This window comes from Arachis ipaensis, chromosome B6 (genome assembly GCF_059453495.1).
Source record: "Arachis ipaensis isolate K30076 ecotype BB chromosome B6, ASM5945349v1, whole genome shotgun sequence".
Taxonomy (NCBI): domain Eukaryota; kingdom Viridiplantae; phylum Streptophyta; class Magnoliopsida; order Fabales; family Fabaceae; genus Arachis; species Arachis ipaensis.
The window spans coordinates 36,964,361-36,972,428 of record NC_142441.1 but is presented as its reverse complement, the minus strand read 5'-3'; the positions used below and the strand labels follow the sequence as shown (position 1 = coordinate 36,972,428).

Sequence of the window (8,068 nt, the reverse complement as noted above, 5' to 3'; positions counted from 1 at the left end):
TCAGAGGCTAAGTTTGCTAAATTTGAGGTATTTTGTTCAGAGTTCTCTGTCTGTTGCTGAGTGGGTGATGGAAAAGGCTTGCTATTGCTAAACCTGTTTCTTCCACCATTATTAAAGCCTTGTTGAGGCTTTTGTTGATCCTTCCATGAGAATTTTGGGTGATTTCTCCATGAGGGGTTATAGGTGTTTCCATATGGTTCACCCATGTAATTCACCTCTGCTATTGCAGGGTTCTCAATATCATAAGCTTCTTCTTCAGAAGATGCCTCTTGAGTACTGTTGGATGCAGCTTGCATTCCATTCAGACTCTGAGAAATCATATTGACTTACTGAGTCAATATTTTATTCTGAGCCAATATGGCATTCAGAGTATCAATTTCAAGAACTCCCTTCTTCTGAGGCGTTCCATTACTCACAGGATTCCTCTCAGAAGTGTACATGAACTGGTTGTTTGCAACCATGTCAATGAGTTCTTGAGCTTCTGCAGGCGTTTTCTTTAGGTGAATGGATCCACCTGCAGAAGTATCCAATGACATCTTAGCTAATTCAGACAGACCATCATAGAATATATCCAGGAAGGTCCATTCTGAAAGCATGTCAGAAGGACACTTTTTGGTCAATTGCTTGTATCTCTCCCAAGCTTCATAGAGGGATTCACCTTCTTTCTGTCTGAAGGTTTAGACATCCACTCTAAGCTTACTCAGCTTTTGAGGAGGAAAGAACTTGGCTAAGAAAGCCTTGACCAGCTTATTCCAAGAGTTCAGGCTATCCTTAGGTTGAGAGTCCAGCCATATTCTAGCTCTGTCTCTCACAGCAAAAGGGAAAAGCATGAGCCTGTAGACTTCAGGATCTACTCCATTGGTCTTAACAGTATCACATATCTGCAAGAATTCAGTTAAGAATTGAAAAGGATCTTCAGATGGAAGTCCATGAAACTTGCAATTTTGTTGCATCAGAGAAACTAATTGAGGTTTTAGCTCAAAGTTGTTTGCTCCAATGGTAGGGATGGAGATGCTTCTTCCATGTAAATTGGAATTAGGTGCAGTAAAGTCACCAAGCATCCTCCTTGCATTATTATTATTTTCAGTTGCCATCTCCTCTTCTTGTTCAAAAATTCCTGTAAGGTTGTCTCTGGATTGTTGTATTTTAGCTTCTCTTAATTTTCTCTTCAGAGTCCTTTCAGGTTCAGGGTTTGCTTCAACAAGAATGTTCTTGTCCTTGCTCCTGCTCATATGAAAGAGAAGGGAACAGAAAAATAATAATAGGGATCCTTTTTACCACAGTATAGAGGTTCCCTTGTTGTGAGTAGAAGAAAAGAAGAATAAGAATGTAGAAGAGAAGAATTCGAACTCAGAGGAGAAGAAGGGGTTCAAATTTTGGGTGAAGAGAAGTGTTAGTAGATGAATAAATAAATAGAAGGAGATGAGGGAGAGGGAATTTCGAAAATTAAAAATTAAAATTTAAAGTTAAATTTTGAAAATAGTTTTTTTTTTGAAAAAGGTTAGTAATTTTTGAAAATTAGGAATGAAATAAAATTAAAATAAAAAATTAAAATAATTAGTTAATTAAAAAGAATTTTTGAAAAAGAGGGAAATATTTTCGAAAATTAGAGAGAGATAGTTAGTAAGGTAGTTTTGAAAGAGATAAGAAACAAACAAAAAGTTAATTAGTTAGTTGAAACAAATTTGAAAATCAATTTTGAAAAGATAAGAAGATAAGAAGTTAGAAAAGATATTTTAAAATCAAATTTTTGAAAAAGATATGATATGAAGAGATATGATTAAAAAGATATGATTTTGAAAGAGATAAGATAAAAAGATATTTTTGAAAAGATATGATTGAAATTAGTTTTGAAAAAGATTTGATTTTTAAAATCACAATTAATGACTTGATTCACAAGAAATCACAAGATATGATTCTAGAACTTAAAGTTTGAATCTTTCTTAACAAGTAAGTAACAAACTTAAAATTTTTGAATCAAAACATTAATTGTTGATGATATTTTCGAAAATTATGAGATAAAATTAAGAAAAATATTTTTGAAAAATATTTTTAAAATTTTCGAAAATAAAAAAGAAAAATGAAAAAGATTTGATTTTTGAAAAAGATTTTGAAAAAGATAAGAATTTTAAATTGAAAATTTGATTTGACTCATAAGAAACAATTGAATTTTAAAAATTTTTCAAAAAGTCAATCCAAATTTTCGAAATTTATGAGAGAAAAAAAAGGAAAGATATTTTTTTGATTTTTGAATTTTTAATGATGAGAGAGAAAAACATGAAAATGATGCAATGCATGAAAAATTTGGATCTAAATATGTGATGCATGCAAGAACATTATGAATGTCAAGATGAACACCAAGAATACTATGAATGTCAAGATGAACATCAAGAACTTATTTTTGAAAAATTTTCAAGAAAAGAAAACATGCAAGACACCAAACTTAGATATTTTTCATGTATAGACACTATGAATGCAAGAATGCATATGAAAAATAAGAAAAGACACAAAACAAGAAAATATGAAGATCAAACAAGAAGACTGGCCAAGAACAACTTGAAGATCATGACGAACACTATGAATGCATGAATTTTCGAAAAAATGCATAAAGATTTTTTTTGAAAAAATGCAATTGACACCAAACTTAAAAATTGACTCAAGACTCAAACAAGAAACACAAAATATTTTTGATTTTATGATTTTATGATTTTTTTTTGTATTTTCTTTTAAATTTTTTTTCGAAAAACATATAGGAAAAAGAAAATAAGAAATTCAAAATTTTTTTTATAAGAATTCCAGGAATCTTTCAATGTTAGCCTAAAGCTCCAATCCAAGGGTTAGACATGGCTCACTAGCCAGCCAAGCTTTAGAAGATACAAATCAGGCATATAACAGCTGATACTTCATCCAACTTCATATACATGCCTTTTATGTTGACAAGTGGAAGCCTCAATCCAAAAGAATTTGGATATGGCTTTACAGCTAGCCAGGCTTCAACATGTTACCATGAAACTCTAGAATTCATTCTTAAAAAATCTGAGCAACAAGATGAAAATAAAACAAGATGAACAAAAAGATTTTTGAAAAATTTTTGAAAATAAAACAAAAAGAAAATTACCTAATCTGAGCAACAAGATGAACCGTCAGTTGTCCAAACTCAAAACAATCCCCGGCAACGGCGCCAAAAACTTGGTGTACGAAAGTGTGATCCCTGGGTGAAATTGTCACTCGAACAATCCCTGGTGATGGCTCCAAAAACTTGGTGCTCTAATCTTAATTCATAATTTGTCACAACTTTGATACAACTAACCAGCAAGTGCACTGGGTCGTCCAAGTAATAAAACCTTACGTGAGTAAGGGTCGATCCCACGGAGATTGTTGGTATGAAGCAAGCTATGGTCACCTTGTAAATCTCAGTCAGGCGGATATCAAATAGTTATGGAGTTTTCGAAAATAAATAATAAATAAATATAAAATAAAGATAGAAATACTTATGTAATTCATTGGTGAGAATTTCAGATAAGCGTATAGAGATGCTTTCGTTCTTCTGAACTTCTGCTTTCCTACTGTCTTCATCCAATCAGTCCTACTCCTTTCCATGGTAACTTTTATGTAAGGGCATCACCATTGTCAATGGCTACATCCCATCCTCTTGTGAAAAAGGTCCAAATGCTCTGTTACAGTACGGCTAATCATCTGAGGTTCTCAATCATACTGGAATAGGATTCACCCTCCTTTTGCGTCTGTCATTACGCCCAGCACTCGCGAGTTTGAAGTTCGTCACAGTCATTTAATCCCTGAATCCTACTTGGAATACCACAGACAAGGTTTAGACTTTCCGGACTCTCATGAATGCCGTCATCAATCTAGCTTATACCACGAAGATTCTGATTAAGAGATCCAAGAGATATTCATTCAATCTAAGGTGGAACGGAAGTGGTTGTCAGGCACGCGTTCGTAGGGGAATGATGATGATTGTCACATTCATCACATTCATATTGAAGTGTGAATGAATATCTTAGAAGCGGAATAAGTTGAATTGAATAGAGAAACAGTAGTACTTTGCATTAATTCATGAGGAACAGCAGAGCTCCACACCTTAATCTATGGAGTGTAGAAACTCTACCGTTGAAACTACATAAGTGAAAGGTTCAGGCATGGCCGAATGGCCAGCCCCCAAACGTGATCAATATGATCCAAAGATGAACTAAAAATCATAAGATGTCTAATACAATAGTAAAAAGTCCTATTTATACTCAACTAGTTACTAGGGTTTACAGAAGTAAGTAATTGATGCATAAATCCACTTCCGGGGCCCACTTGGTGTGTGCTTGGGCTGAGCTTGAAGTTTACACGTGGAGAGGTCATTCTTGGAGTTGAACGCCAGTTTGTAACGTGTTTCTGGCGTTCAACTTTGGTTTGTGACGTGTTTCTGGCGTTTAACTCCAGACTACAGCGTAGAACTGGCGTTCATTGCCCTTTTGCGTCATCTAAACTCGGCCAAAGTATGGACATTTATATATTGCTGGAAAGCCCTGGATGTCTACTTTCCAACGCAATTGGAAGCGTGCCATTTTGAGTTCGGTAGCTCCATAAAATCCACTTTGAGTGCAGGGAGGTTAGAATCCAACAGCATCAGTAGTCCTTCTTCTACCTCTGAATCTGATTTTTGCTCAAGTCCCTCAATTTTAGCCAGAAAATACCTGAAATCACAGAAAAACACACAAACTCATAGTAAAGTCCAGAAATGTGAATTTAACATAAAAACTAATGAAAACATCCCTAAAAGTAACTAGATTCTACTAAAAACAATGCCAAAAAGCGTATAAATTATCCGCTCATCACAAACCCTTCATGAATTCTGCACTCTAGTTGTCAGGAGCTCTCCATGCTCATTCTTTACTGTTGTGACTCCAGACTTCTTGGGCACCACTTGTACTGGACTGACCCATTCTCTGTCTGAGATGGGGTAAATGATATCTACTTCAAGTAGCTTGGTCACTTCTTTCTTGACAACTTCTAAGATGGTGGGATTCAATCTTCTTTGGGGTTGATGGACAGGCTTTGATTTCTCTTCTAAATATATTCTGTGCTCACAAACTTGAGGGCTGATGCCTACTATATCCGCCAAGCTCCACCCAATTGCTTTCTTATGTTTCCTCAGCACACTAAGCAGTTGCTCTTCCTGTTGTGAAGTGAGTTCCCTTGCAATGATAACTGGGAATTTCTTATTATTCTCAAGGTAAGTATACTTGAGGTGTGGAGGAAGCGGCTTCAATTCCAATTTCTGCTCATGGCTAGGCTCTGGATCTTCCGGGGATAGTGATAATGGCAAAGTGTCCTCATTGTGTTTAGAGGGTGTCCCCACACTTAGACCTTGCTCCATGTGCTTCTCTTATACTTCTTCTTGGTGAACTTTAGCTATAGTTTCATCAATGATGTCGCACTGGAAGATAGAATGATCTTCCGGAGGGTGCTTCATAGCTTCATTTAAACTGAAACTCACTGCTCTGCCATTTATCTCAAAGGAGTAAGTTCCTGAGAATGCATCCAGCTTGAACTTTGAAGTCTTCAGGAATGGTCTTCCAAGCAGGATTGATGATGGTCTTCCTGAGTCATTAGGGGGCATTTCTAGGATATAGAAGTCAATGGAAAATGTGAGCCCCTTAATGCTCACTAATACATCTTCAGCAATTCCAACTACTGTAATAATGCTTTTATCTGCTAACACAAAACGAGCTGCCAACCTTTTTAAGGGAGGGAGCCTCAAGGTATCATATATAGACAATGGCATTATACTAACACACGCTCCTAAGTCACACATGCAATAAGAAAATATTACACCTCCAATGGTACAACTAACCATGCATGGACCTGGATCACTATATTTTTCAGGTATACCTCCCATTAAGGTAGATATAGAACTACCTAAAGGAATGGTTTCTAATTCATTAATTTTATCTTTATGTATGCACAAATCTTTCAGAAACTTTGCATATTTAGGTACTTGTTGAATAACATAAAAAAGGGGAACAGTTACCTCAATCTTTTTGAAAATTTCTACCATTTTGGGATCAAGTTCCGTCTGCTTTCTGGACTTCCTTGCAAGGTGTGAAAATGGGATAAAAATGATTCCACTTGCAGCTTCTGCATCCTCTGGTGCTCCATTCCTTTGCTGAGCTACTTCTTCTTCAACCTTGTCTTGTACTTCCTTTTCCTCTTCAGCATCTTCCACTTCTACCATATCCTCAACTGGGGCGTGTTCTGATAGGCTTGGCTCCTCTTGATTCCTCTCTTGCAGTGTGGTTCCGGACCTCAAAGTGATGGCATTGATGCCACCTTTGGGGTTAGGTAAGGGTTGAGAAGGAATTCTACTGGAGCTTATAGGTTGGTTAGTGAAAGTAGGTAATGAATCTATCCGGGCGGCGAGAGCTTGTAAAGTGGCATTCAGACAGTTTAGAGTAGAGTTCAGTGTAGTCTGCATGTCTTGTTGTCCTTGTGCAAGAGAACGAAGCATCTCATCATTTGATGAGGAAGTAGGATAAGTGATCTGTGGGACTTGTTATTGGTTATGCTGGGGTCCTTGTGACTGTCTTAGGTGAGGAGCTCTGTAAGGTTGATTCTGATTCTGCTGTCTGTTGTTGTTATTCCTCCTCTTATTTCCATTGTTATCTCTGCCTCCTCTGTTATAGTTGTCCCTCCAGCCATAGTTGGAATTATCTCTCCAGCCCTGGTTGGAGTTGTCCTGCCACCCTTGGTTATAGTTGCCGCCTTGTTGATTGTATCTTTGATTCGGGCGGTCATAGAAGTTATGAGTGGCTGCCACAGTGTTGTCTTCTTATTGGAGCTACGGGCATTCATCAGTATAATGACTATAATCAGCACAGATTCTGTATACTCTTTGGGGAACTAACTATTGGCTTTGTTGTGGTGGTGGGGAAGGCTGAGTTTGTTGTTGATTTAATTGCAATTGCTTCAGTAGGTTGGTCATTTCACATATACTCTGTGTAAGAACAGTAGTCTCACTGCTAGAGGAAACCTTTGCAACAGCTTTTGAGTGGCTGTTCCTGTGCCTGTGATTCCTAGTAGACTCAGCTAAGTCACTGATCAGTTGCCATGCTTCATCTGCGGTCTTGTACTTTTTCAGAGAACCATTACTAGCACCATCTAGTGTAGTTTTATCCCGAGACTTTATGCCTTGAGTGAAGTAGCTGATCAACACTAACCTGTCAATCATGTGATGGGGGCATGCGTCCAGAAGGTTCTTAAAGCGCTCCCAGTACTCATAAAAAGTCTCTAATTCTCCTTGAACAATGCAGGAGATCTCTTTTCTCAATCTATCTGTAACTTCAGCTGGAAAGTATTTTTCCAAGAATTCTCTCCTGAGCGTATCCCAGTTGGTAACAGTTGCTTCAGGTTGGGAGTAGTACCACTCCCTTATCTTTCCCTCAAGAGAAAACGGGAAGGCAGTTAACAGAATAGAAGTTTTATTTGCACCATGATGCCTAACAGTAGAACAGGCTGTCTGAAAATCCCTTAGGTGCTTGATAGGCTCTTGAGCAGGTAAGCCATGAAACTTGGGCATCAAGTTGATTAATGCAGTCTTCAGCTCAAAATCTGCAGCCAGAGTTGGATGATGCACTTGATACGGCTGCAGTGTAAAATATGGGGCTCCAGCTTCTTGGAGAGTAATCCTCCTAGGTGCTGCCATGTTATCTGCACGTGAAACAACTGAATCAGTAGTAAAGGAGTGGTGCACGAAATTGTGATGTCCAGGCTCAAACAATCCCTGGCAACGTGAGCAACTTGGTACGCGCAATCGTTATTACACTTTGATTATGTAAAATTCATGGCTCTTTCTTTCCCTGGAAATGGCGCCAAGAACATGGTGCCAATACCATGGTTCACAACTTTGATACAACTAACCAGCAAGTGCACTGGGTCGTCCAAGTAATACCTTACGTGAGTAAGGGTCGAATCCCACGGAGATTGTTGGTATGAAGCAAGCTATGGTCACCTTGCAAATCTCAGTTAGGCATATATAAGTTGATAATGGTGTTTTCGAATA

At 37.6% G+C, this 8,068-nt stretch overlaps 2 non-coding genes across 2 annotated transcripts; both read left to right on the top strand.

Moving 5' to 3' along the window:
* The first annotated feature begins 590 nt into the window (after positions 1-590).
* On the top strand, positions 591-698 carry LOC148555156 (small nucleolar RNA R71). Its single transcript, XR_015886450.1, has one exon. It is a non-coding gene; the product is annotated as a small nucleolar RNA R71 (small nucleolar RNA).
* Positions 699-7,235: 6,537 nt separating this feature from the next.
* LOC148555155 (small nucleolar RNA R71) lies at positions 7,236-7,339 on the top strand. The gene has a single exon (XR_015887856.1). It is a non-coding gene; the product is annotated as a small nucleolar RNA R71 (small nucleolar RNA).
* The last annotated feature ends 729 nt before the right edge of the window (positions 7,340-8,068 follow it).